Genomic DNA, 7,753 nt, shown 5'->3' on the forward strand with positions numbered 1-7,753 from the left:
AAGTGAATACTAGACAAAAGATGGCCCAACATGATATAAAACTTATATATGTTACATACGGGCCTATAAGGCCGACATGATCATTTTTACACTCAAAACATAGGCCGACAAGGCCATACAAGTGTCCATATACATGACATCTGTTAACAAGCCTCTAAGAGTACATAAACATCATAAAGGTTGGGATAGGGCCCCGCCATACCAATTAATACATGTCCACATAATACTGACCAAATAAGCAACTCCGGAGCAAGTTGAGTGCACCAACACCTTCCACTAAGCTGATAACCTACTAGGAGGACTATCAAGCTGTCTATCGAGACCTGCGAGCATGAAACGCAGTGTCCCCAGGAAAAAGGGACGTTAGTACGATTAAAGTACTGAGTATGTAAGGCATAAAAATCAGTATATAAAAGACATGAAGAAACATGCAGTAAAGGACTCAACCTGTAAGTCAGAATAGATCTATGAATCATGAAACATTTATAATGTCATATCATCCATAGGTATATGCGTACATAACATCATCAAGCCTTTGAGGGCATCCCATCATATTATCTCGGCCTCATAGGGCAAAATTATCAACGTATGCCAGCTGATCAGGTGGTGATGCGTATAATGCCACAACCTTTCCCCATACCCCATATATATATAATATATGTGTATATAACACCATCTGGTCATAGGTTAATGTACATGTATAAATGAATGCTATGCATAAGGAAGTAAGTCGATAAGATCTCTGGGGATGTCATAAGATCAATATGCCTTCAATTAAATATCATGAACTTTATCAACTTACATATTTTCCAAGATTAATGAACAGACGATATAATAATAGGACACATGGGGAATCAATAACATAGGCAACCCTAGTACTTTTATGAATAGAGTTATTTGTGAAAGTTGCGTGTTTGCTCGTTTCATTGTATCATATGGATCATGCGAAAAGGAAAGAAGGGATAGACTTAACATTCCTTGACACCATTTATTCCTTAATACCTTCCAAACAACTCTTCAAACAACTCAACTCAATCTATCATAGCATAAGGAAATTCAAAATCAGTGGTAAGTAAAGGCTAAGTCCGAAATTAAGCTAGTAGCTCATTTAGGTAAATTCGGTAGAATCTCCTCTGTAATAAGGGACTCCTCTAATACCATATACCAACAACAATAACCAGAGCAATACGGAAACATATAAGTATCAATAACAAGACACCATATAACAACAACAAGTCACAACTACTTCACGACAAGCATTCCCCATATCACCCCTTATAGACTTCTTACTTTAACTTAGAAGTATTATTAACATAATCATGAAGTCATTCATCAATGATTCCAGCCTTATACCACATATTTATAACAAAGAAAATAATCCACAACTCCAACTATCCTCAATTAGCAACTTTATTCATTAGTTCATGTCTAGTCCATCCATTTAATTTAATCAACATTAAGATAACCTTAAGCACATGCAAGAACACAATATAGTTACCTCCTACAGTGGATTCAAGACGAAATCCAAGTTATATTTAGCATACAACAGCCCTCTGTGGCAACACAACACCATAGAAGTGACTTAATCTAATCTTCACTTCCAATCTCAAGCTTCATATGTTTCTTTTATCAATTCTCTTGATAACTTTAGAAATGCATAAAAACAAAAACCATATCATAATCAAGTTATTTCCCCCAATTTCCAACCATAAACACACACACACACACACACATATATATACATATACATATACATATACATATATGTATATATATATATATATATACATATATGTATATATATATATATATATATATATATATATATATATATATATATAATCACTTGCTTACTTTATGTACTTTCAAAAATGATTTCATTTCCGAGCTTACATCACTTGACTTGTGACGTACTCTTACGTACGAAAATACGGGGTGTAAAAATAATAATGGACCAATTCTATATTAATTGCCCAACAATGTGTTCATGAGAACTTTACAAGAATCAAATATATCAATCCACGAAGCATAAGGAACATAGGCATAAGATAACATCAATCGGGTACGCTACTGACAACTCCACAAGCATAAAATAACAACCCAACATAGGGAAATCCAGCTTGACAACCAGTTCCCCAAATACAACATAGGCATAGGATGGAATGTTAGTTGCAACAAAGGAAACATGTAAAACGCATGACAAAGCATAAGGAATTCACTTGAATAATCAAGAACGTCACCCTCATACTCCATATTTCATCACAATAACATTATCCACACTTATCGCTCTGTAACCCGACCCAATAATAATATTCACTCTTATCATTGCGTAACAACAATATCCACCCTTAGCACTCTGTAATAATAATATCCCCCCTTATCGCTCAGTAATAACAATATCCACTCTCATCACTCAATAGCAATAATATCCACCCTTATCGTTCCATGCCCCCATACAATAACAATAACAATCATAATCGCACGCCAAAACCTCGTGCCAACACTCAATCAATCCGTCGAACATGTACACATGTGTTATAATCATAACAATTCAAGAAAACAAATCATTATTGAGAGGCATATCCTAATAATTTATCAATAAAATGCACAAGGGAATGAAAATAACAAAGTGCAAATGTGTGCTCAAGACATAAGATATGATTATGGTTAATTCAATTAGATAAGAAATAAACATGATCTCTAGCATGAAATAATGAACCTGTGTAGCCATATAAAGGATCACACATATATCACAGAGAGAACACATTCAATTCAAGGCACAACACAAGAGCGACAAGTATGGGTGTGTGTTGATAACATACATGTGGCTACGTCCAAGGCAAGTATGGCATCAGTCTCAAGATTAGTTCATCATGTTCAAAATAAGGCACCAATAGCCTTAGCACCAGTTCTAGCATGGCTTATTGTGCACACATAGTTAATTAATTGAATAACACATAGAATTAACTAGGACACACAACCAAACAAGGAATAGGGTAATCTAGAATCTACCCCAAGCATGAATACACATGGCACATGTTTCTTGAACCAAAGCTAGGCAAGACACTTACTTCAATAAGCCCAAATCAATCCTCTAAAATAGCATTTCTCCAAAAATCACCTTCTTCCAGCTCAAATCAAGACAAAACAATTCAATAATATCAAAATCGAGAATTATCTGGGCCAATCGCTCTGGAGTCTACGGAGTCATTATTGGAATGAAATATTCGGACTTGGTCAATCTATCCACAATGACCCAAATAGAATCATACTTCCTCAAAGTCTGTCGTAAGCCTACTACAAAGTCCATAGTAATGCGCACCCACTTCTACTACGGTATCATCAACCTCTGAGTCAAACTACCCGATTTCTGATATTAATACTTCGCCTGCTAACAAAGCACCATGAGACATGCCCAACAATGTCTTTCTTCATCTTCTGTCACCAATAATGCTATTTCAAGTCGTGAAACATCTTCGTGACACATGGATGAATAGAATACCATTGATGATAGGCTAGGAACTCATGTTTTAGCTGTATTTTGCACTCTAATTACTGCACTTTATTTGTGTTTGAGCTTAAATGATTATGATTTGTACTTATTACATGTTTTACACCTGGTAGGAGATGATTTTGAGTTAAAAAGATATTTTGGAGATAAATTGAATAATTTGGAGCTTTGAAGTCTTAGTAAAAGCCCAAGGAATTAAATCTGGATCGTGTTCGGGGTCGATGACCAAGTCTGGATATCAAAAGGTGAGAGAAAAAAATCCTACTATAAGAATTTGCACTACCGTGCCACATAGGGCGCCACGAGGTGTGACGCGTCAGTGCTGGGTGTCATGTCAGATAGAAGATCGACTCTTTAAAAAGTCCCACTAGCACGATGCAGGGTGCGCCGCGCTAATGTATTTTCGCTGTCCAATTTTCCCACTTCGGCTTGGAAAGGATAGTTTCATCGAGCCCGTTCTTACATGATATAAATACACCAGAAATATGATTTTGAGAGGACTTTTGAACTAGGAAGCTTTTAGAAAGCATTGTAACCTTAAAACACAAGATCTCATCATCTATCCACCAATTCCATACAGGAGTTTTAATTGTAATGCTGGATTGATGTTTTTTTATTCTCTAATCTTCTTTGTGATTACTTTCTCCATGATTATGGAGTAGTTTACCTGAGGGTTGTACATGTTTTGGTGACTTGATTAATATCTATGGATTTTATTATTGTTTGATTGCTTAAATTTGTTGGAGTAGCTTTAACTCTAATTGTGATTTTATTCGTTATCATGTTTAATCGGAAGAGGAGCATAATTTTGAATATTATTTCAATGCATGACTTAATTTATTTTGGTACTTCTTTAAAGTAATTGAAAGAGATTTGTGATCTGCCTTTTGAAGTATGATTGAGAAATATTCTCAAGAAGTTTCTCTTAGACCATTCTTACCAATAGATTCTTGCAAGTTTCACAACACTTTATATTAGCTTATTTGAATGGTTAAGGTTTAATCGAGAGAGGAACCTGAATCATAATAATTGGATAATAACTTGTTGAATTCATGAAAATCAATAGAACATTAAGAGTGAAATTTAACAATGTCAATTCCAGGATAAAAATGTTGCACCTATCATGTCATTGCCCTTATTTCTCACACTGATAACAAACCAATTCTGCTAATATCTAGTTTGTTGTAATCAATTGTTATTTTCTTTACTTTTAGTAGTTAATTGTAGTTTATAATCATTTCAACCAATGTGTTAATCCTCTTATATAGCAATTGACTAGAAATTATTTGAATTCAATCCCTGTGGAGACAATAATTTAACTATACTATCTTTGGCTAGCAAGCAATAAGTTTCTGGTTGTGCATTGCGCTCGTCAACCATGAGCTATGAGCCTCCTCAAGAATCAACTTTCTCAAACATCAGCATTCAGAAATCAAATCCTACCCTGAAGCCGCATAATACCATCATCTCCAATCACAACCTTATTCGCACAATCCCACTACATCGTGTCTATCAACACTAGCAAGTGAGGATCATCAAACTAGCGAGCCTTGATGTGATCCAACAAAGATGACTTCTAACAATACAAGCAAAAACTCTATTAGGCTCCGAAATATCCAACGTCACGAATCTGTTAGCTAGGGCATAAACATCCATAGTAGTGGCCTCTCTATAGCTTGTATAAATACAAAACTATCCATACTTGCCATCTTCCTACAGAAGGTGTCAGCCACTATATTAGCATTTCTTGAATGATACAATATAGCGATATCATAATCTTTCAAAAATTTCAACCACCTTCGCTGCCTCAAATTCAAATTCTACTGCTTAAACAAATAATGGAGACTCCGATGATCAGTGTAGACCTCACATGACATGCCATACAAGTAGTGCCTCCAAATCTTGAGCGCGTATACAATTGGTGCCAGCTCCAAAAAATGAACATGATAGCTCTTCTCATAGATCTTTAACTGGCGAGATGCATAGGCAATCACTGTACCACCCTGAATCAAAATTGCACCAAGTCCAATGCGTGAATCATCACAACACACATTATAAGGCTCTGAACCTGTTCGAAACACCAATACTAAAGTCGTAGTAAATGCAAAATTGATCTTCCAATAGCTCTCCTTACACTCATTAGACCATCTAAAAGGAGCACCCTTCTGAATCAACTTGGTCAATGGGGCTGCAATAGATGAAAACTCCTCAACAAAGTAACAATAGTAGCTCGCCACATAAAAAAACTCTGATTCTCAGTAGCTGAAGTAGGTCTAGGCCAATTCTGAACTGCCTCAAACTTCTTTGGATTAACTTTGATACCCTCGCTAGACTTAACATGACCCAAAAGAAGGCAACTAAGTCCAACCAGAACTCACACTCCGAAAACATAACATAAAGTTGATTATCCTTCAAAGTCTGAAGTACTATTTTCAACTTCTACTCATGATCCTCTCTACTATGAGAGTTAACCAGAATATCATCAATGAACAAAATCACAAAGGAACCCAAATAAGGCTTGAACACTTGGTTCATCAAATCCATAAAAATCGGTGGAGCATTAGTCAAACCAAATGACATCACCAAGAACTCGTAATGACCACAACGAGTCTTAAAATTTGTCTTAGGGACATATGATGCCCTAATCTTCACCCAAGATAGCCTGATCTCAAATCAATTTTGGAAAACATCTTGTCCCCTGAAGCTGATCAAATAAATCATCAATGTGAGGCAATGGGTACTTGTTCTTGATAGTAACCTTGTTCAACTACCGATAGTCAATGTACATCCTCATATATCCATCCTTCTTCTTTACAAACAAAACTGCCGCACCCTAAGAAGAAATACTCGATATAATGAACCCCTTTATCAAAAAAAACCTTGAAACCACTCCTTCAATTCCTTCAACTTAGTTGGAGCCATACAGTATAGTAGGATAGAAAGAGGCTGTGTCTGGAACCAAATCAATGCAAAAGTAAATATCCTTATTGGGATTCATGCCCGATAAATCTGCAGGAAATACCTATAGGGACTCTCTTACAATAGGTACTGAATATATAAGGAATTTCTGCGCTGGAATCCTGAATGTAAGCCAAATATGCTGAGCACCCCTTCTCAACCATACTTGAGCCTTCAAGAATGAAACCGCTCTACTAGTAGAATGACTGAGAGTCCCTCTCCACTATAATCTGGGCAACCCGACATAGCTAAAGTTAGAGTCTTGGCATGACAATCCATGATAACATGATACGTGGACAACTAGTCTATACCGAGAATAACCTCAAAATCCAACATATCCAACAATAAGAGATCAACTATAGTATCAAAATCATTAATGGTAATAACACAAGATTGATACACTGGATCAACTACTATAAAATCCCTAATAGGCGTGGACATAGAAATATAAACATCAAGAAAATCACGTGTCATACTCAAGTGCGATACAAAATATTAAGACATATAAGAATGCGTAGAACCTGGATTAAACACCACCGAAGCATCTTTATGACAGTCTAAAATAATATATGTGATGACTGCATCAAACGACTATGCCTCCGGCCTACCTAGAAATTCATAGCAACGGGGCTGAGCCCCACCAATCTATCATTCACTCCTAGGATAACCTCTACCTAGATGACCTCCACCTCTAGCTGGCTGACCCCTATCCTAGCTAGGTGGGTGGGTAGCATAGCAACCAGTGCCGAAATTATGGCACGAGTACCCTACTGTGGCATACTATCTACAACTTGGGGTAAAACCTTTTTATATGCCATGTATCACTAAACTCATAATAACCTACATGAAGACGTAGCTACTAAGTCTAAACTATTCCTGACAACCAGAATGACAACCATAGAAAGTTTGTACCGAAGGTGAACTAATCGTAGCTGGAGGTGCGCTGATTGCTGGATACTCGAAACGAGGTCCATGAATACTATGGCGGCCTGATGTACCATGTAAAACCTAGAGTGCTGACTGTACTGGTGGAATTGCATGGCCTCTACCAAAATGACCATTGCCTCTAGATGAGGCACCACTTAATCTACTAACATAATGAGGCCTCTTGTAAAAAGTCATCTCTCTCACCTGGCCCTGGATGTGCTCAATCCTTCTAGTAATCTCTACTATTTGAGTGAAAGAAGTCTCAGTCTCGGCCTCCCTAGCCATCTGAAGTTTGATACCATAGGTAAGACCTTCGTTGAACCTCCGTACCTTCTCTCTCTCAGTAAGGATTAGGAT

The sequence above is a fragment of the Nicotiana sylvestris genome, chromosome 8, assembly GCF_000393655.2.
Source record: "Nicotiana sylvestris chromosome 8, ASM39365v2, whole genome shotgun sequence".
Classification (NCBI taxonomy): Eukaryota; Viridiplantae; Streptophyta; class Magnoliopsida; order Solanales; family Solanaceae; genus Nicotiana; species Nicotiana sylvestris.